Consider the following 23,011-nt stretch of genomic DNA (forward strand, 5'->3'; position numbering starts at 1 on the left):
TGATTAGCCCTAAGAAAATATCCAACTGTGACATCACAAGGGTGAAGGAATTAAAATAAGGAAGCCGGTCATATCGCAAGAAAAAAAATTATCATCGTTGGACAAAGATGGAATTTGACTGGATTTCAGGGAGGGTGGATGAAATCAGAAAAGGTGTTGGAGCAACGTGGAAAGGCTGCAACTGCAGAACCTGGGAGATCATTGGGGAGGCCTTCATCCAGCAGTGGGACAATAAGAGCCGAAGAAGACGATATAGATTAGATACACACACACACACAAACTGCAAAATAGTTGAACAATAATAAAGTACTGGAAATTGCACTATTACAATCAGAACAGTGCCTGCGAGGCAGAAATTTCAGGCTGTTTTGCAATAGCACTTTCAGGTCACGTGTTCTGCATCACTCCTCAGGAGCAGGAACGAAGACGGTGCCAAAAACGTGCTGTGTAATGGCACCCGAGATCTGAACGCCTGCGCTGCTCAATCCCAGACCCAGGAGTAATGACCCGGAGGCACATTCATTTACAGCTTTCATTCAACCCATCTGTAAAGCGCAGGGCCAAACTACACTGCAGGCTTATTCTGAAAAGGGCTGCAAACTCAAGGTTAGAATGGGCTTTAAAACACACTTATCGAAGCCTCATCTCTTACTTATCCTATGTTCTTACTTACATAGCAGGTACTGTACATTTGCAGGTTAGAGGCATAAAAAAGCCAGGAGGGAAATATGCATTTCGACCTCTTGTATAGGAGGACTGGAAAGTTGGTGGGCAGGGAAACATATGTGGAGGTGATGGACCACAGCTTTTGAAGAACAACTTCAGAAAAAGAGCTGTCAATCACCCCTCTGCTCCCCACACCTGTGCCCCCCGTAATGCTTTGTTTCGCGGTATGCAAGGCATTGTGGGGCGCAACTTTGGAAAGCAGCGCGGCGGTTGAGCGCTCCCCTTCCCAAGACGTGTTGCAGCAGCCGCGACCTTTCATGCGCTGTCGGCGAACTGCTTCCCGCGCTGGAGCGGCGCAGATAGCCCTGAAACAAAGCCAATAACATGATTACCAATGCGAAGCAAATGTTCTTTCCATTCAGAGGCCTGGTTGCCAAAAGACTATGAATCAAGCCTTCAAAGAAAAGCTGCGCTTACCAAAAGGGGAGGAGGGTGACATTTCAGCGTCATTATATAAGCAGCCGGGGTCTTGCCCCATTGCTTTCCAGTTTAACCCCTTCACTGCCAGCGGGGATTGCCATGCATTGGAAGGAATAATTAAATTGGTTCTGGTTGTGTTTCAGAATCTCTCCTGTTGCATGCCGGCTTCTTGCACACCGCGCAGATCCCAGATGTGAGTGCTGAAGTCAGTGGGATTGTGCGTGTGGCTCGGTGCGATCACACTTATCAGAATAACCCCCAATGTGCATCAGCTGCACTTGATAAACCCCAGGCAGCCAGCAGCGATTGTGTTTATGTTCTGCTCATCCAAAAGGTAAACAGTGCATCCGGCTGACCTTTCCTCTGCAGCTCTGGATACGCAAACAAGCACGACCTTCACTTAATCCCACCAGCTCAGGTTCCACTTCAAATGACCAGTCTTCAACTGTAGGAGATGCCACATTGAGGCCTTCGCATGGCCTTGCGCTCTCGGCTCTCATAATATTTTTTTTAACAAACCGTACAGTCTACAATGTAAATGCCGGCAGGGGGACCCAAACCCAGTCCCCCAACTTCAAGGTGCAGCAAAGTTTCCACCAGACTATCCCTTCTCGCTCAGCGTGCTCATACTGTACGCAGTATGGAGACCTTAAAAAAGGTGCAGCCCCATACAGGACAAGACATGGTCACGTGTGATCGGCTAAAACCAAGACTTCTTTGCAATGAGTTACTGGCCCCTCTGCTTGTGAAAGGGTTAAGATGTTTGTATCTATTTGCTGGTGCTGCATCATGAACACCAGCATGAGATTGCAAGCTCAATTGGGCAGGGACTTCAATGAAGTAGAAACATGTATTTCAGGCAGTAAACTGGAGCAGATCCACAGCAACGCAAAGAAAGGATCATACAATGTGAGTGTAACTGACACCCGCAATTCATCTAAGACACAAGTGTACCCCCCCACATAAACCCCCAAAATACAACTCCGTCAAATATATATATATATATATATATATATATATATATATATATATATATATATATATATATATATATATATATATATATATATATATATATATATATATATATATATATATATATATATATATATATATATATATATATATATATATATTACTAGCTGAGAGACCCGGCGTTGCCCGGGATGTAAATGCGTAATAGGTAGTATTATTTATAAATCGTGGAACAATAGGTGACTGTTTGTTGTAAAGGTTGGATAATAATATTGAAAAGAAAGATGGAAGAAAATGTAATACGATGTTGTATAAAAATGGTTTATTGTAACCACACCACAGTACAATGTATATTTTGGTGCCATAAGTGATGTAAAAATCTGAGTCGTGTGTCCTGCTAGGGTGTGAGGCGGCGGGGTGGCGCGTGGGTTGTGAGTGCTGTCTGTGAGTGGGGGTCCTGCTAGGGTGTGAGGCGGCGGGTGGCGCGTGGGTTGTGAGTGCTGTCTGTGAGTGGGGGTCCTGCAAGGGTGTGAGGCGGCGGGTGGCGCGTGGGTTGTGAGTGCTGTCTGTGAGTGGGGGTCCTGCTAGGGTGTGAGGCGGCGGCTGGCCCATGGGTTGTGAGTGCTGTCTGTGAGTGGGGGTCCTGCTAGGGTGTGAGGCGGTGGGTCAGTGATGTCGGGGGGTAGGGGCGGGAGGCAGCAGGTGTGTGTGGCGGCAGGTATGTGTTGAGTGTGGCGGGTGTCTGTTGAGTGCGTGCAGCGGCTGTGAGGCGGTGGGTGAAAGGCAGAGGCGGCCGGAGTAAGGGCGGGTGAAAGGCAGAGGCGGGGGTGGGGAGGCGGTAAGGCGGGCATGAAGGCGAAGGGCGGCGGGAAGGGGAGGAGGGGGTGGAGGAGGGGGGCAAGGGGTGGAGGAGGGGGGAAGGGTTAGAGGAGGGGGGGGGGAAGGGTTAGAGGAGGGGGGGGGAGGGAAGGGGGGGAAGGGTTAGAGGAGGGGGGGAAGGGTTAGAGGAGGGGGGGAAGGGAAGGGGGGGAAGGGTTAGAGGAGGGGGGGAAGGGTTAGAGGAGGGGGGGGAAGGGTTAGAGGAGGGGGTTGAAGTGTGGGAGGGGAAAGGGTAAAAAGAGGTGGAGGGGGGGGTGGAAAGGGGAGCGGAGGGGGGGTGAAGGGGAGCGGGGGGGGGAAGGGGAGCGGGGGGGGAAGGGGAGCGGGAGGGGGGGGGGAGGGGAGAAGTGGTGGGAAGGGGGAGGAGGGGGAAAGGGGGAGAAGGGGGGAGGTGGTGGGAAGGGGGAGAAGGGGGGAGGTGGTGGGAAGGGGGGAGGTGGTGGGAAGGAGGAGGAGGGGGAAGGTGGTGGAAAGGGAGAGAAGGGGGGATGTGGTGGGAAGGGGGAGGAGGGGGAAGGTGGTGGGAAGGGGGAGGAGGGGGAAGGTGGTGGGAAGGGGGAGGAGGGGGGAGGTGGTGGGAAGGGGGGGAAGGTGGTGGGAAGGGGGAGGAGGGGGGGAGGTGGTGGGAAGGGGGGGGGAGGTGGTGGGGAAGGGGGGGGAGGTGGTGGGAAGGGGGGGGAGGTGGTGGGAAGGGGGGGAGGTGGTGGGAAGGGGGGGGGAGGTGGTGGGAAGGGGGAGGAGGTGGGAAGGGGGAGGCGGAGGGAAGGCGGGGGGGTGGGAGGCGGTGGGTGGGAGGCGGTGGGGCGGGGGGCGGTGGGTGGGAGGCGGTGGGAAGGGGGGGTGGGAGGCGGTGGGAAGGGGGGGGTGGGGAGGCGGTGGGAAGGGGGGGTGGGAGGCGGTGGGAAGGGGGGGTGGGAGGCGGTGGGAAGGGGGGGTGGGAGGCGGTGGGAAGGAGGGGGTGGGAGGCGGTGGGAAGGGGGGGGAGGGAGGCGGTGGGAAGGGGGGGAGGGAGGCGGTGGGAAGGGGGGGGGGGAGGCGGTGGGAAGGGGGGGGGGGGAGGCGGTGGGAAGGGGGGGGGGGAGGCGGTGGGAAGGGGGGGTGGGAGGCGGTGGGAAGGGGGGGTGGGAGGCGGTGGGAGGCGGTGTGAAGGGGGGGAGGCGGTGTGAAGGGGGGGAGGCGGTGGGAAGGGGGGGGAGGCGGTGGGAAGGGGGGGAGGGGGTGGGAAGGGGGGGGAGGCGGTGGGAAGGGGGGGGAGGCGGTGGGAAGGGGGGGGAGGCGGTGGGAAGGGGGGGGAGGCGGTGGGAAGGGGGGGGGAGGCGGTGGGGAAGGGGGAGGGGAGGCGGTGGGAAGGGGGGGGAAGGGGGAGGGGAGGCGGTGGGAAGGGGGGGGGAGGCGGTGGGAAGGGGGGGAGGCGGTGGGAAGGGGGGGGGGCGGTGGGAAGGGGGGGTGGAGGGGAGGTGAAGGGGTGAAGGGGGGGGGGTGGAGGGGAGGTGAAGGGGGGGGTGGAAGGGAGGGGGGGTGGAAGGGAGGGGGGGTGGAGGGGAGGTGGAGGGGAGGTGAAGGGGGGGGTGGAGGGGAGGTGAAGGGGGGGTGGAGGGGGGGGAGGTAAATGGGGAGGTGAAGGGGGGTGGAAGGGAGAAGTGGAGTGAGGGGAGGTGAAAGGGGGTGAGGGGAGGTGATGGGGGGTGAGGGGAGGTGATGGGGGGTGAGGGGAGGTGATGGGGGGTGAGGGGTGGTGAAGGCCGCTCACTCACCCGTCCGGCAGGTCCCACGTGGATCTGAGGCGGGAGGCAGCGTGTTGTGGCCGCTCTCCCGCTGTGTCCCGGGCGCTCGCTCGCTCCCCCGCTGACTGTAGCGGCGCCGGGGGGGGGGGGGGTATCGGGGAGACACTGACACTGGAGGGGAGGGGGGGGTGGAGGGGAGGTGGAGGGGGGGTGGAGGGGAGGTGAAGGGGGGGGAGTGGAAGGGAGGTGAAGGGGGGGGTGGATAGGGAGGGGGGGGTGGAAGGGAGGGGGGGTGGAGGGGAGGTGAAGGGGGGGGGTGGAGGGGAGGTGAAGGGGGGGTGGAGGGGGGGGGAGGTAAATGGGGAGGTGAAGGGGGGTGGAAGGGAGAAGTGGAGTGAGGGGAGGTGAAAGGGGGTGAGGGGAGGTGATGGGGGGTGAGGGGAGGTGATGGGGGGGTGAGGGGTGGTGAAGGCCGCTCACTCACCCGTCCGGCAGGTCCCACGTGGATCTGAGGCGGGAGGCAGCGTGTTGTGGCCGCTCTCCCGCTGTGTCCCGGGCGCTCGCTCGCTCCCCCGCTGACTGTAGCGGCGCCGGGGGGGGGGGGGGTATCGGGGAGACACTGACACTGGAGGGGAGGGGGGGTGGAGGGGAGGTGAAGGGGGGGTGGAGGGGAGGTGAAGGCCGCTCACTCACCCATCCGGCAGGTCCCACGTGGATCTGAGGCGGGAGGCAGCGTGTTGTGGCCGCTCCCCCGCTGTGTCCCGGGCGCCGCCATCTTGGGCACTCGGCGCCGCGAGGCAGGCTGCCTGGCCACTGGCTGTTCCCCCGCCGGGGAGGGGGTGAGTTGTAGCGCCGGTGAGGGGGGGGCATGTATATGTGTGGGGGGGGAGAGGTGGGAGATATAGAGGGGGGGTCTCGCACGGCCGCTGACACTGGGTGGGGGGGGGGGGGGGCGCTGAAGGGGTAATAATAGTGTGTGTGTCCCGCTGACTGTAGCAGCGCCGGGGGAGGGGGGGGGGGGGCGCTGAAGGGGTAATAATAGTGTGTGTGTCCCCCGCTGAATGTAGCTGCGCCGGGGGAGGGGGGGTCGGGGTGAAAACGCGGGAGACACGGGGAGAGGAGGAGGTGCGCGCGGGTGCTGCTAACTGTGAGCCCCGCTAATGTAGGTAACAGTGTGTGTGTGTGTGTGTCTGTCATTGTGTGTGTGTGTCCCTGTGTGTGTGTGTCCCTGTGTGTGTGTGTCCCTGTGTGTGTGTGTCCCTGTGTGTGTGTGTGTGTCCCTGTGTGTCCTTTGGCCCGTCACTCCGCCTCAGGCCAATGAGAGGTGTGCGGGGGCGGGCCAAGGGACCAATCAGATTTCCCCTAGGGACACCGGACATCCAGCAGGCATGCATGCATGCAGGCAGGCAAACATACAGTGCTTTCACTAATATAGTATAAGATATAATAGATAATTGAAAGCCCCGTTTAGTCTGTTAACAATTGTTTGCTTCAAATGCTATTCTTCTCATACTCTGGATTAAAGAATAGTAATCTACAGAAATATAATTATATATATATATATATATATATATATATATATATATATATATATATCTATATCTATATCTATATCTATATATATATATATATATATATATATATAATTATATTTCTGTAGATTACTATTCTTTAATCCAGAGTATGAGAAGAATAGCATTTGAAGCAAACAATTGTTAACAGACTAAACGGGGCTTTCAATTATCCCGGTAAATCAGATTATAATCACTCTCAGAATTGAGAGAGGAAGCAGGCATTTTAATTCTGGCAAAAAAAGCTGCCCAAATAGGCTGGGAAATAGCGTGTGTTGTAAGATTGGGCAGGGGGGGGACTGCTGCTCTCTGCTGTACCTGCGCCCGGACACCTCAGAGTGATATGGAGAGTCACAGGTTCGAATCCCCGCAAAGACCATGCCGCCACTCTCACACCACATGCCCTGAACCTCACTACATATTTATATAAAACCACATTCACATATGATGATACATCATGTGGCTTTGCAGTTCGTGATATATTTACGGTGTATCTCAACCTTTTTTGAGCACAGGTAACCCTGAAGAATTTTTTTAATCTCAAGGCACGCCTGCTCATCACACTAGACTGGCACACATAGCACACTCACCCATACGCCTCATACACCCACCACTCTCATACTTCATATTCACTACTCAACACTCCACATTCACCCCTTCTCCCCCCACATCACAGAGCGCACACACCCTTTTCCCCGCTCAAACCGCCCCCCCTCCCCTTCTCACATAGCACCATCACCTTTCTCCATCAAACTCCCCATTCACAGCAGGGAAGCTGCACTCTGCCTCTCTGTGCCAGGCTGAGAGGCAAGCGAGTAAAAGGTGGAACATGGAGGGTCGAGATACCCCAGGTTTACCATGGCACGCTGGTTGAGAAACACCGATTTAAAGGTAACAACATGACTGTTTAATACACTCCGCCTGAGCTATCAAAGTCTCCAACACACATCGACCGTTACATTCCTTCCCTACAGGACAGCGTTATCAAAACAACACGGTTTCAGCGCTTCGCTTTTCATTACACGGGGAGTATGACAAGATCGAACAGGAAGTATAATATTTCATTCCTCCGTGCACAGCACGAGACGCACGCGTCACCTCGACTCCTGCACTCACCTGCAAAGCTCATTACACACAAGGCTGCCAAGATCTAGGAATCGGGAGTACTTGTGAAAATCTGCTAACCAGAGGTGAAAGAACAGATGTGACAGAGGAAAGGGCACTCGCTCACGAGCCATCCACCGCCTTCACATCCTTACAATGAGCTTCTGGACAACAGACGCCCAGTGAGAATGAGGATTTACCCCTAGTGCTGCAATGAGAACACTTGGAAATTATACCTCATTTGTTACAGGTTGTGACGCCTTTTAATAAAGCAAGATCTACAGAAGTTTCCAAACCTCGCAGGTCTCTGCAGTACTCATTTCTCCAGGACTAATCCAGTTTCTATGCCTTACAATTACATTAAATGAGATCTATACGAGCAGGTCAGACTATTACGGCCGATGCAGGGCTGTGGTGATAAAAGATGCATTGGACATGTAATCTTTGCATTACATTTCCAAAATAGCATTAACAAGAATCAAGACATTCCACAAGTACCTGCAATAAGGCCCTCGGGAAGCAGGGTCACCAAAACATTAACTACATACATGTTATGGACTTACAAAGAAGACACAGCATGGGTTGGGTTACCACTAGACCATTACCCCTGGAGAAACCAAGCAGGGAGCGAAGAGAGGACATGGGGTGCACTATTGCACAATAAGATTGGGAGAGAAAACCCACATAACTAAAGATGAAGAAGATAGTAGGGGGAGTAACAATCTTACCAGTGTAACTAGAGTTGGGCAATATACTGATGACGAATGTGTGATAAACGGATCTTATCCTCTTTTTTCTATAAATCGGAAAATTACCATAAGTCAGCTATCGACATCATTGAGAATGCAAAACAAAAACACACCATGGTGCAATATTTATTTTCTCATTACAATTTCCACTCAGAAAGAGTGCATAGCCCAGTGCAGCTGTAGATACAACATAACACACAGCAGTCACAAAGAAGGCAGGGCTATTAATGTAGATAGCAATGTGGTACCCGCTCTGCACGCTCCCAGCCCTCAAGGACAGCAGCACTCCCTTAACCCTGGAGGATCACTTCCTGGTCATCGTAACCCCCTACCCTGATCTCTGATGCTCAGGCACAGAAGGAAATAAAGGGGGCCTTATTTATTGATGATGGATAATGTTCTATTTAACAGATATTGATCACAGTAAATGTCTTAATATCATTTTCATGGTAAGTTTTTGTCATTGCCCAACCCTCAGTTTAGCGGTCAATTTACTGCAAAAATAAAACCCATGTTCTGGTATACAGAGTGCAAACTTCTGGCTCCTGTGGTAGTCCTGGAGAAGAGCACATTGGTTGATGGTTGTGATACCATTTAATGGATCAACAGGCTGTACTACATTTACAGAGGTCCCCAAACCTGCCAGGTATTCAATGTGTTACACACAGTCAGTACCTGTACCTGTCAGGAGGAGACCTGGGCGGTTTGAAGAGCTCTGTACGCTCCATTATATCTACATTATATCTACGAAGACCTCTCCTCACGGCCCAGTAAAAGGAATCGCAGCCAGTGACAACCTTATTCTTATATGTATCACCATGTAGCGCATTAGAGAGAAACCAAAGAACGGTGCCACATGCCACTCAGATCTAATACAGGGGTCCAAAGAGACGTTACTGGCAAACTGCGGGACATGTTCATATACAGTACAGGGACCCCACAACCACACATACCCCGTGGCCCCCTCAGTGCTGGACACTCCTGCATGGTAAGGATATATCGCTGCAATGCTCTGCAGCATGAAAGGGGTTAAATGTAATTTAGCCTCCTTATCATTGAACGGAGCACACAATAAGATGACATTTAGTAAAGGTCAGAGGAAGGGATAAATGACACTACAGGACCGGCTGTGAGAGTGACGCGAGAATGGGATCCATTTGCTAAATATCCAGTGATGGAGAATTGGGGATTTCGGTGCAAACTGACATTTTGATGCCCGAATAAAAATCTCTACAGGATCAGAAACAGACCAGGCTGCACCGGATCAGGAACCACAACCTTCCCCAAACTGCAGATCAGATCCCATGCACCCTGTAGGTCAGAACCGAACCAGATCCAGAACCAACCCATACTAGGTCAATCAAACCTACCTCCACACCCCAGTATTAATCATGACTGGCTCAGAATCAAACCCCATCACCACCCCAAATCTACACCCCCCAACCAATAACTGGGTCAGAACCAAACCCACCCTAAATATAGAATCAACCCTCCCGCGGTGAGAACCGAACCCTCACACATTCTCCTCCAACCAAGTCAAAACCGGTCCAGATACCTTCCCTCACAGAATATCTCCCGGGTCAGAACCGAGCCAACCGAGCCAACCTCTCCCCAAATAACCAACCCTCTTGAATCAGAACTGAACCAAAACCCACCCCATAACAACCAAAGGAAAACCCTCATCAAATGGGTCGGAACCGGACCCTCTCCATCCTGGATCAGAACCGGTCCATATGCCCTCCCCTCACCCATAACCTCTCATCTCGTGTCAAAACCCTCTCCATCCTCCTCCTCCGGGATGTCTCACCTGCCCCCCACTGTCCGGTGCTGGGCGAATAGCGGCTCCTGACTGACTGACGGCGGCTCGGGCTGGGGACGTGCGCGCTCACCAGCGAAGCGGAATGTCTCCGCGGGGCCGCCGTAACCCGCCCTCCTCCACAGGCCCCTGCCCACACCCCAGCCGTCACGTGCACCTCGGCCCCCAAGACCGCTCGGGTTACGTCACTCAGAGGTTGGCAGACATTCCGGCAGGAAGCTCCTCCCTTCTTTGTCACCTCAGGGCGGCCATGATGAGAAGGTCAAAATGCAGCTGGGTGTGTATGGGATGTGAATCAGACTGGGAGAATTTATTCCAGATTCTTTCTATTTAACGCAGTTTATCCTGACACTCCCCCTCCCCCCCCCGCCCCCAGCACTGGCCTCACCGGGTTGGGAGAAGAGGGATGGGTTCATTTGTTTTATAATTACAGGATATTTAGTTGTGTTCAGTGGGGATCCATTGAAATGATGGTGATAAAGCACAGTATTTAGCAGGATGATGAGAAGGAGATATACAATACATGTGCTCCCTTTACCCATCATTAGTGTCTGTGCCTCCAGGGTTAAACCTGAATTAATCTGTGGCACCTCAGGTTAGGCCCTGGAATTATCTGTGGCCCTTTGGTTTAGGATCTGGATTAATCTGTGCCCCCTCATGTTTGGATCAGCAGTGTAGACACATTGCATGGTGTGCTTATACTAATTTGGTGGGATGTGCAATATTGACCATATATGCGGTAGTCATGCAGACTGACCGCTAGGTCTTTATTTTTGCCTCCCCGCAGAGGATGAAGCTTTATATATGAGCCTAAGGACTATATACAGTGTTCCTTTTCTGGACTTATGTTCTTAAATACAAAGATGTTTGTGTACACACACAGTATTTGAGCATCGCTCTATCAACCTCTCTCCTGCAGGTTGCAGCAAACAGGGTGGGTATGATGAGTGCGAATTCGAGCAGACGTATAGGAAGGAGGGGTTGGGTGCCATCTGCCAAAACAGGATGGTAGAGGCTATTTACCCGATGAGCCAGATATATAAGGAACATGTTCAACATTATTTAACTGCCAGCAAATAAATACAAGAGTTGTTAAACCTTACCGTAACCAGCCGGCTACAGAGCCTCTTCCAAACATGAAAGGCGGGATGTGAGATTGAGCAGGAAAGAGCCGAGATAGAAAGGAGTTAGATATTTCATATAGAAGAGAACAAGGTGACCTTCCACCCTCATCATGACGTCACAATTATCACATTGTGTTCATGCATCTTAAATATCTTTCTAACGCTCTGATTAAAGCCTTGGATTCTTTTCTATAAAAAAAAAAAATCCTGGAAATCTAAAGCACATGAATGTAAATGTTTGTTTTAATTTAAAATTGTCAACACTCCAGGTAAAGTAGAAAATCCGAATGAAAGCAGCTATACAGAACTCACCTTGTAGCACAATCGCTAGTCTTTCAAGTATAAGACAACAATTGAGTTCCACTTGACTTTGGGACCAAAGTGAGTGTATAGTAAATGAGTCAGAAATGGTGGACACTTTTAAGACGTATAGACCAGTGGAGCAGAAGACGCAGGTTTGTACTTTATTTGCAGCAGTATTGATATATTTGAACATTACAAACATAGAGGGGCTTATGCAGAGAGGTACGGAGCAGAAAGGCTTAAATTCGCCGCAGGTTTGGCATTTAATTGTGTCCTATGCAGGGTACTCCGGTAGCGCGGTGTGCAGGAAATTACTAATTAGGCGAGTTTCACTTGGCGTGAAACTCGCCATTCTGAGGCGCGCGGTATCTGGCCACAATACAGCCAACTTTTGTTGGCGGGCAAAATTTCCCCTGAACGCGCCATTTAGTAGCTCCGATTGGCGCGTTCATGCGCATCGGAGCTACTGGAATCGTGCGTGTTTCCGCATTGGCGAAATCACGCTTCTCGCCACACGTCTGGCGAATTTGAATTGGCTCGCCAAGTTCTCGCCAGTAACTGCCTACATGAGGAAATTTTTGCCTCTAACCTGGCGAAATTTAACTTTACGTTCCTCTCTGCATAGGCCCCATAGAGTTTGTTAAAGATTCCTTCCCCATGCTGTACAATTCGCTATCTGCTCACCGAATTTTCAATTGTGTTTTTTTTTCTCCCCCATTGTGATTCACCTAATTGATTCTGGGAGAAGCCCTTACAGAACAAAAAATGTGTTTTGGGAAAATAAAAATGTAAAACCACCTCCCCTGCCAATGTACAATGACGATTACTCCTGTATAAATATACAGCCCCTCCATCCTAATGAAAAGGAAAGCCACATGCCGCAGGGTGACAATGACGACGCCTAAAGTGATGATTCTGGGCTTCGCGAACCCTGGTTCTGTAACTCGCACAAATAACGGGGTCTTGCACAACACGGGATTTTTAAAGCTGCAGTCCAAGCTGCCGTTTTTTTTATATTTATGTTTCCCTTGAATGTGTGCATCAATACAATCCACGCAATGATAAGTAATTAGCTAATTAGCTAAGTTGCCGATCAATCTATTCTCCTGTGATAGATCGGCAAAGATTCGGCTCGGGGGCTCACTACATGACTTTAATTGCAGCAGAAGAGGACCAAAGATGCAACGTTGTGTGGGGAAGATCATGTGACCAGGCAGTCACTAGATACAATTGGTGCACTGCTAGAGAGAGGGCAGGGCTCAAAAAGGGGTGTTCAGAAGAGGAAGGGGCGTGACTTTGTAAATGGTTGCTATAGAAACAAAAATGGCCTGTTACATTATAATATATTAAAAATATAATTTAGAATTTTTTTATTTATTTTTTATGGTACAAGTATTTTCTCCTAGGACAGAACTGGTTTATTAAAAAATAAATAAATAAATAAACATGTAGGATATTGCTTGGTCTGCATCTTAATTGTGAATGGAAAATGCCATTTTGGGAGACCAGTCCCGTTATAATCTCTGGAGACCTCCAATAATGTTTTTTTTGTGTGTCTGTGTTTTCAGCAGAAGTACAGAAAGTTAGCCAGTTAACCCCTTTCCTGCCAAAGGAGCCTGCAAAGGAATGTGTCGCAAGTCCCTCTTGAAGCCAAAGGGTTAATAAAACATGCAATGTGTTCATTTTCAGGAGGTTTGGGATACATACAAGTTTCAGTCCTTGCGAATACTCAGGAGAGGACAGAAATGATAATGTATCAAAATGATGCATATTTCATATATTGATTTACCATTATTTTGTACCTGTGATTATAGTAGTGAGCCTGGCTGGTCACTGTACGTATGTATCGTATTCATATATATGTAACACAGTTGCCCCCCCTCCCCCCCCCCAATCGCAGATAGGGACCATGTGTGGGGAATCTACATGTATTACCAGATGTGGTGCAATACCTGTTAGTCTCACAGGAGGCCAGAGCCTCCGCTGATGGGAACCTGGGGTGTATCCTGGAATGATACTTACAGCGCCTCCACCTGTGCAGGATTCTAGAGTGTACAATAACCCCTGACACAGGACCCACATACAGTAACCACATACAGGCATACCCCGCATTAACATACGCAATGGGACCGGAGCATGTATGTAAAGCGAAAATGTACTTAAAGTGAAGCACTACCTTTTCCCCACTTATCGATGCATGTACTGTACTGCAATCGTCATATACGTGCATAACTGATGTAAATAACACATTTGTAACATGCTCTATAGTCTCACCGCTTGCGCACAGCTTCGGTACAGGTAGGGAGCCGGTGTTGCTGTTCAGGACGTGATGACAGGTGCATGCGTGAACTGCCTTTTGCCTATTGGGCGACATGTACTTACTCGTGAGTGTACTTAAAGTGAGTGTACTTAAAGCGGGGTATGCCTGTACACCCGGGTATGGTTAAACAGTTTACTACATGCAGATAAGAACACAATATAATAATAACAATAGTGTCACCCTGTAACACTAGGCCTCACAGGGCCATAACCCCACACCCTATACCCAAAAGTCTCCCTCCCACCCAATTGTGAGACAGTGCTGCCCACTAGTTTGAGATGAGGGTTGGTGCACTTGGTGTATAATACCTGCCGGGTGTGTCCACACCCGGACGCACAGATGAGCTGGACTTGAGATCCCTTGCTCCAGAATGATGATCCCACATCGTGATCCGCTTCTATGGTGGATGGCTCCCGCATGGAGTGATCCACCTTTGAAATGTCTCTTATCTCTGCTAGCTGCATAGTGTGATCCAGTCTTATTACCAAGGGCCAAGATATAACTCTTCCTGGCTATAACCCTCACTTATGCTGGCTCTACAAGACCCTGCAGCAGCCGCAAGCTGAGGGGAGTCGGGGTCTAAGGGGGATCTCTGGCCTAGTGCAGGGGCTACTTGCCTCCCTGCACATGCACACCTTACCATCTCTGTGTCCGACTGACTTCCTGGCCTGAGCGCGCCAAATGTATCTCTCTCCTTGCAGGAGATCTGGCCGCGCGATTGGCTTCCTAGCGTCACGTGGTTAGCAGCCCCAGTGGCTGCTGGGTATTGTAGTCCCTTGTGGAGCGCTTTCCTATTGGGGCCGCGTGCGCTATCTGCACGGCGCATGCGCAACCTTGTAATGGCCGTCGCTGCACTCCTGGCCCTCAACTGCTCAGGCTCTACATGTTGTGGCCGCCGCTGATGTGTCTGCGCTTGCGCGACGCCTTGTACATGCGCGATCTCGCTCGCCAACCCTAACATGACCGCCAAACACCTACGCATGCGCGAGCCTCCGCGCATGTGCGAGCCCAACAACCATGGCAACGCCCTGTAGCAGATGCAGCTGGGAGCCCCCGGCGACGCGCTCGCCCCCGCAGCTCCCCAACATGCCGCAGGGCTCCCCGCTACTGAGCGGAGGTAAGGGGTGCCAGAGGGAACCCTGCTACATATATGTACACACACCTCTGGGTCCTCTAATAACCAGCAGAGCGTTGTATTGCTGTGTGCTGGTAGTAAAGTGCTTCTCTTCATTGAATGCCGTATTGGCAATTAACAGCAAGAAATGTAAATGTCAAATAGCAGCGCATGACTGTAATGCTGGATCATGTGAATACTCGCACACTTGGCTCTCAGCAAATTCAGTAAGGGATAGTAGGTATATTGTATCCTAACAGAGACATGCTGTGAGCCGTTAGGACAAATATTTCTCACATCTGGGTGAGACTCCCGTTCTGCCTTATCCACGGGGAGCTTAGAAGATACATCTATTGCATTCTATGAAATCTTTTTTTAAATGCCGTTCCCCCGAATCATGGATGTTAAAAATTAGCTTTTTTTTTTTTTAAGGGGTGACATGAGCAGCACAACTGTGAATATGTGACGAGGGATAAAGCAGAAATACTGGTAAATTAAAAAAAAATATATATTTTTTTTATTACAGGTTTGAAGCAGGGGGTCTCCGGAGCTGGACTGTGTTAATTTGCGCTCCGGGGACCACCTGCTTTCAGAGATATTTACCTATGTTGGCCGATTTCTCTGCCGAGTTTAAATATCCAGGTCACGCGGGGAAAATAGGAAGCCACACCGGATGACATCATGGCTTCCTATTGGCCCGTAGAACATTTAAACCACCATTATGTTAGGCACACAGTTTCTCTACTTGCAGGGATAACGGCACCCCCTTCCGAGGTAAGTATCTCTGGAAGCAGGAGGTCCCCGGGAACTGAAATGAACACAGTTCAGCTCCAGAGACCCCCCTGCTTCAAACCTGTAATACACTTTTTGTTTTTAAATGTAACCCTCCCTGCCCGGCTTCTATGGAGATTACATTGGGGTGTATTGTATGGCTACGCCGCATGGGTTATATTGATTTGGGCTGGATTCAGGCGGCTGGGCGATGAGGTAGCAAAGTCGTATAATAATAGGCGCCACGAACTTTTGTAGTACAACAGTAATTTATTCGTGCCCCCAGGGTGTCAGGTCGAGCTCACCACAAACGAGGCGGGACCGCGGTGCTGAGGTGGGAAAGGATATAACGCCACCCACAGCCACGAGGGCACGTCTTGAGAGTAGAATGGTTTGGGTGTCCGAGTCGGGGCAGGAGAGGTACGGATGGTAGTGGGTGCTGTTAGCCAAGTCCGGGGTTAGAGAGAGAGACGTAATCGTTTTACCGTTTGCCGGGTTCGGGGTGCCAGAGGTGCGGAGAGTCGTATTGCCGTATGCCAAGTTCGGGGTGCCAGAGGTGCGGATAGTCGTATTGCCGTATGCCAAGTTCGGGATGCCAGAGGTACGGAGAGTCGAAGAGGAAGCCGGTTCGGTAAACAAGGAAGACTGCAAAACAAGACAAGACAGGACTAGGGAGGCAGAGAGTAATGAGAACAACTGGTTCTATGCTCAGCCGACGAGTTAGTGAAACCGCAGGGTATATGTAGGAGAGAGGATCCAATGGCAGGGTAGCAAGGTGGGGGGGTGTGGAAGGGCCAGGCTGCAGCAGGGATAGGTCCAGAAGGGCTCTCAGGGGAGGAGCAATAAAGCCCAGTAGTAAGGCTGCATTTGATTGCAGCAATGGTTTGGGATACTGTGCCTTTAAGAGGCTGGTGCGCCTCCGTGTGGCCGTGCCTCCGTGTGCTGCGCTTGCGGGTGCATGACCGGGCATGCCCCCAGGATCGGCCCTTGAAGAGGGACACCGGCGTGCGCGCGCGCGCGCCCACATAGAGCAGGAAGCGGCATCCTGGAGGGAGGCTGCTTGCGTGGCGCGGGAGGACCCGGCGGAGCTGCGGGTGAGTAGGGAGCACGCCGAGGGCGGCGTGACTCCCAGGCTGTTACACATGGACAGGGGCCGCTCATACACATTATTAATAACACTGTACTGTATGTTATATCAGACACACATGAATACAGTTCTTCCTTCAGTGCCCACTCTTAACACTTCAATGAAGGTGCTTTGATGTAGTTGCTCTGAGTAAATGTGGTCCCGGTCCCCCCTGTTGCATCAACGGTATGGATCCTATTACTTGTGGCCCCTTCGGGAATCCTGACTGTTTCTTCTTACTTGACCCAATTCTCTTTGCCTGCTTGGGCTCTGCCTCTTCCACACAGATGGATGAGGAATATTAGTGCCGATCCGCGGTTAGAGCTGATCTGCCAGCACCCAGGAGCCCTCTTTCCTGAGGCCTTCTATATGGCGTGCCTTATATCTTTTTATTACTTATTCTGGATTCCATTCCTTCTTTCAGGGATCCTAATTTAACGTGTACAATCCCTATCTACAACATAATCAGGGGGGCCTGGTCTGTACTATTACTTTAGAAACATTACTGATCTACTCTCCCCAAGGCTCCTCTCCTCATGTCCTCCTGGAACTTAACTTTCTAGACTAGTACCTCCCCCTTAAATATCCCAAGTGATGTCTGAATCCCCATAGCAACCCAGCATACAATAGCCATGTTGCCAAACTGTACATTGAAAAAGAGCGCTGAGCTCACTGGCTCCACCAGCAGCAAAAGTACAAACAGACTCCCCACTCAGCAGCCTCCAGTGTAGAATCAAACTGGCAGGCACTGGAGAAGTCCTCGGGATGCAGGTTGGACAGGATCCTCTCAGGCTCAGCAGCGCAAAACGAACGCCCTACGCGTTTCACCGGGCAAGCAGCTTCTCTGAGAAGTCAGCTACCTGGTTGACATTTTATTACTTCAATGAAAAAAACACTGTCTTGTGGTTTAAATATATAAAGGGCCTCATAACTGTGTTGCCATAATACCTAGACACACGTGTCATATCAATAGGTTCAGGCGAGTTTGTTGAATGTAACAATAGTTATTGCTCCTAAATTTGAGCTTTACCAGCTCCCAAACATGAAGTGTTAGGCCTTATTGCATCCGTCTTTTTGCAAATGTTACGACTATCTATTTGTTATACTTCAGAATAGGTGTGAGGTCCAGGATTCCATTTTTCATATCTTTTGAACGGTACGGTTAGACACGCCAATGGCACTCTGTAGCAGTTTAGGATGTTTTGCCACGGCCAAAACGACGTTGGCATTGCACCATAGGTACATTTTGCCGCAGGACATTTAAAGATAGCGCGTCGGAGCGGCCTGTCTAGACAGTGTGGAGGCCCCGCACAGGACATTTAAACATGCACTTGTCGGAACGGCAGACCTGGCTTGGCTTGTTGGGTCTGGTGCGCTGCGGACCGGACATCGCGCCAAAGTGTCCCGTGGCGAGCTGCCCTGCGGCAAAGTGTCCCGCAGCGAGGTGTCCCGGCGGCATTTTGGTCGCAGCCAAACATCTCATTCTGCTCCGTAGAACCCTTCCAGGAATGCTTTTCAAGGGGTATTTAAAAGGGTTTGTTTATTTTATTGTCAAGAAGGACATATGTCAATCTCATCTCTGGCAAAACAGATGTTCTTATCTCTAGATTCTATCACTCCTATAAACTAGAGCTGGTCAAGGGTTTAACAGGCCATAAAAGTATTTCTTACAAAAACAAAATTGAAGGCAATTTGTAATCAACGTTAACCCTTGAAGTACCAGATTGATTGAAATACCAAATCTGGCCTGCGATTTTTATTATACGGCTCCACATACAAGGACAAGCTTCACACTTGACAGTTAACAGGTGGCACTTTACAAATAAATAATAATAAACAGTACATTATAAGGAATACATCTTTGGCAAATAAACTTTAAGGGGGCACTGCGCATTTGTAATACAGGGGTGAGCAAACTTTTTATGCGGAGCCCCCCTTTTCATCCATGAAATTTCTCGGGCCCCCCCTGCCTGATGTAATTAATGGGAAAAAAAAACCTTTATTAAACGGTATACAATGTAAATACAAATACAGCTCAGCCCCGTTATAGCGTGGTCCTCGGGGGCAACCCGATCCGACCGCGCTATAACCGGGGTCGCGCTAATTTTGAAAAAAATGGCCACCGCGCGCCCAATTGGGAGGAGGGGGGAAGAGGTGGAGTGAGGCGCCGGCAGCCACCGTACTTCCCCCAGCATTCCCCTTGCACTTCACCCAGCAGCCTCACTTCTACAAGCGCCGATTTCCCCCCCCGAACCCCAGCCCAGGACTGATCACCCCCACCCCCCGCCAGCAGCCCGGCACCGATCCCCCCCAGCCAGCAGCCCCACACCGATCCCCCCAGCAGCTGACACCGGAGGTAGGGGGCTGCGAGTGTGCAGTGAGTGTGTGCTGTGTGCATGTAACGGATCCGCACCTTAGTTTTCTGTTTGCCTTACCTTACCGACCTGTGCAGCCCTGGAACACTGCTCCTGATGTTTGCTGCAGCTCCACCCTGGGTTCACTCATTGAAGCAGTCTGTCACACGCCCCTTCTGCTATTGGTTCACTGACCTTTAAAGACACATTTCCCCACAATGCTTCCCTGCCGAGCATAACCCTTCCTGGTTGTCACAAGTGTTCTGCCACAAGCCCTAAAGCTTGGCTCTGTTGTGTTCTAATCTCTCTAGTTCTATTTCCTAGTTCACGCAGAGGTCTGTTCCTGTCTCCTGTGCTGAAGCGGAGTACTCTTCATGTTAACTTCAGATCCCTGTTTCCTGAGGCCGGCTGCTAGTATCATGCAGTGGCCTGTTCCTGTGCTGAAGCGGAGTACTCTTCATGTTAACTTCAGATCCCTGTTTCCTGAGGTCGGCTGCTAGTCGCTAGTCGCACACAGCGGCCTATTCCTGTCTCCTGTGCTGAAGCGGAGGTCCCTCCAGTGTCGACTTCAGCTCCCTGTTTCCTGAGGTCTGCTATCCTTCCACAGCAAGAGCCTATCTACTGGTACCTGGGGCTTGCTGCTCATTCTCCATAGCAGTGGCCGTGTCCTGGTTCCTGTGCTGAAGCGGAAGTCTCTCCATTGTTGACTTCAGCTCCCGGTTGCCTGAGGCTTGCTGTCCTTACTCTGCAGAGCCTATCTATTTGGTTCCTGGGGCTTGCTGCTCATTCTACATAGCAGAGGCCATGTCCTGGTTCCTGTGCTGAAGCGGAGTACCTCCCGTGTATCCTTCTGCTTCCTGTTTCCTGTGGTCTGCTGCCCTACCTTTAGCAGAGGCCAATCTACGAGTCCTGAGGTCTGTAGCTCTCTCTCTCCTTGCACGGGCCCGCTCTGGACTCTTGCGCTGAAGCACTGGTTTACCAGTGCTGGCTGGCGGTGTGCCCACTCCGGTCTGCCTATCCCTTCCTGAGACCAGTACCATGGGCCATGGTCGCCGCACACGCAGAACCCACACCCGCGCTTCTAAGCTGAAGCAGGGAACTTCTGATTACCTGTTGCCGAACTCCTGCTTGAACAACGTTTACCGTGATGTCTTCAGTCCTGACCCTGGCTTGTCCACTGACGATGCTACCTTCTCCAGTCCCGACCCTGCTATGTACGACTACGAACTGCGCAATCCGGATCAGCCTGCGTGGTCTAAGGTCGGTGCTTTTACAACCCCACCTCAGCCACGCGGTCCGACCCAGGTTTGTGGCGAGCACAACCGTGACAGTGCTGTGCGAGTGTGTGCTGTGCGAGTGTGTGCTGTGCGAGTGTGTGCTGTGCGAGTGTGTGCTGTGAGTGTGTGCACTCAATCACAACCAACACAAGCACAACACAGGCACGGCACAACACAGACACACATAATCATAAGTCACAGATTTCACCTGTAAGCCTGCTCCTCCTCTCCCTCATGCTGCTGAAAGCTGGGACGGGTAACACAGGAGGAGGCAGGAAAGCCCCGCCCCCTCTGACAGAACAGAGCAGAGAAGCAGCCTCAGCACGGAGCTTCTGCCCGCCCGTGCACAGCTCTGCCCGCCCCCAGGTTTCCCCGCACGCAGCCCGTGCCCCCCCTACATAATCTTGTGTCCCCCAGTTTGCGCACCGCTGCTGTAATAGATAAATCCTGCTACAAATGAAGTTTAACTCTGCTTCTTCTCAGGCATGATTTCAAATTAAAAAACCTTTTTAGGCCTTTAATTAGTGACCGTTATACTGACCGTATCAAGATATTTAAGATCACTATATTTAGCTGTTGCATGAACACGTTTTTGATGTCATGTTTAGGGTGAAAGGTCACCTTGTTCTCTTACATATGAAACAAATTTGACACAAATCATCTTACATATGAAACAAAAATGACACACATTTACTTTTCAACCCGACCTTACACCCGCTGTACAGACCAAAGTTGCTGAATGTCTCTCTGCGATATCATCCTGGATGGCCCTCCTGCCAACTTAGGCCTCGTTCAGGGTGCCAGAGACAGGAGGTGGAGGGCGCGCATCAGTCTCTATCCACCTTTAAGATCCACCTTAAGACACACCTGCTTAACGAAGCATGAGTAGCACCGTGGCTAATACTATACACAGATACATAAAACTTGGCCCCCTGCAGACGCACTTACCAGAACGCCCTCCTCCTGTCTCTGTACGTTCTTCCTACCTACCAATTAGATTGGTAGCTCTTCGGAGCAGGGACTCCTCTTCCGAAATATTACTTTTATGTCTGAAGCACTTATTTCCATGATCTGTTATTTGTATTATTTTTTATTTATATGATTGTCACGTGTATTACTACTGTGAAGCGCTATGTACATTAATGGCGCTATATAAATATAGACATGCTGTACATACATACATACAAATATCAAATGCCTTTCCTTTGGAGTTTTCTATCTCAGCTCCTAATATTCCCAGCTCAGTCCCACAATGTCCTTTATGTTTGGAAGTGTATATTTATCCAGCAGCCTGCTCTGTAACCTTTGGCCTTGCCCTTATTTATCCTGCAAATATTTTCTCCCAGATTATTACATCTCAGAGTGCTGGTAGGGGCGCGGGTTAGATTAAACTTGTATTTATTCTGTTGGCGATTAAATAATGCTGAACATGTCCCTTATATATATACCTGGCTCGCTGGGTAAATAGCCTCTTTCTCAGGGTGGCCAAAGTTCGGACCTCTGGGTGGTTCTCTGCAGCCCGCCACAGGTAGACACCCACTCCCCAGGGCCTACCTGAGGCATGGGTGTCGGAGGCAGCAATAGTCCTAACCGGAAGGTCAGACCGACCCAAGGTCGTCTCCAATTTACGTAATCACCTCTTGGGTGGGCTCCCGCCACACTGCTGCCTCCACCACCCATGGGAACGAGAGAAGGGAGGAGTGAGAAAGAAGGGAGAGGGGGAGAGAAAAAGGAGTGAGAGAAGGGAGTGTGTGAGAGAAGGGAGTGTGTGAGAGAAGGGAGTGTGTGAGAGAAGGGAGTGTGTGAGAGAAGGGAGTGTGAGAGAAGGGCGTGTGTGAGAGAAGGGAGTGTGTGAGAGAAGGGAGTGTGAGAAGAGAGACGTGAGAGAGAAAGGATTAAGGAAGGGAGTGAGGCTGAGAATTATAAGAGAAGGGGCAAGCGAGAAATGATAGGGGAGATGCAGGGGAGGGGGGGCTTTAAGCTTTGTGGGACACAGACAATGTAGGTTCTACATAGTGTGTGGCCCGCAAAGTTTACCAAAGCTTGTCAAGTGGCCCTCCAACCAAAATAATTGCCCACCCCTGCTCTAACGTAATGTTTCTTTTCTATGGAAAAGTTCCCCAATCACAAGAACACCATTATAGACATGTATTTATTTATAAAATGTTTTACCAGGAAGTAATACATTGAGAGTTACCTATCGTTTTCAAGTATTTCCTGGGAATAGAGTTACGATGACAAATAATACATGGTTACAATACAGTTACATAAGTGAACAGGGTATCCATTATATACAAGACATTGCATGCACAATTACAGATAATATATATTATAGGCGAATGTAACAGTTACAGACCAGATTAAAATGTGAGACAGCTTTAATTTTGAAAGAATTTAGACTGGTGGTGGCTGTGAGTCTCCGGTAGATTGCTCCAGTTTAGGGGTGCACGGTAAGAGGAGGAGCGGACGGATACTTTGCTGAACCTTGGGACCATGAGCAGTCTTTTGGTGTCAGATCTCAGATAAGTGCTGCATGTGGTAGGGGTGAGGAGCTTGTTCAGATAGACGGGTTTGCCACAGTTTTGGGGATGACTTTATTTTTTGGTAATATTCAAGTAAGACCAATAACACCTGATCACATTTTTTTCACCTCAAAGG

General features: G+C 50.8%; 1 protein-coding gene across 19 annotated transcripts in view; it reads right to left on the bottom strand.

Moving 5' to 3' along the window:
* ERC1 (ELKS/RAB6-interacting/CAST family member 1) overlaps positions 1-10,097 on the bottom strand; it is a 190,998-nt gene extending 180,901 nt beyond the window's left edge. For 18 of the 19 annotated variants that reach the window (XM_075602383.1, XM_075602380.1, XM_075602378.1 and 15 more), the window contains exon 1: positions 9,956-10,097. The gene's annotated coding sequence lies outside the window, so the exon portion shown is untranslated. Of the gene's footprint in view, positions 1-7,411; positions 7,432-9,955 lie in introns of those variants that run through there. The other variant, XM_075602373.1, reaches the window with a different exon arrangement.
* Between the last annotated feature and the right edge of the window lie 12,914 nt (positions 10,098-23,011).

Source organism: Ascaphus truei, chromosome 5, assembly GCF_040206685.1.
Source record: "Ascaphus truei isolate aAscTru1 chromosome 5, aAscTru1.hap1, whole genome shotgun sequence".
NCBI classification, from domain to species: domain Eukaryota; kingdom Metazoa; phylum Chordata; class Amphibia; order Anura; family Ascaphidae; genus Ascaphus; species Ascaphus truei.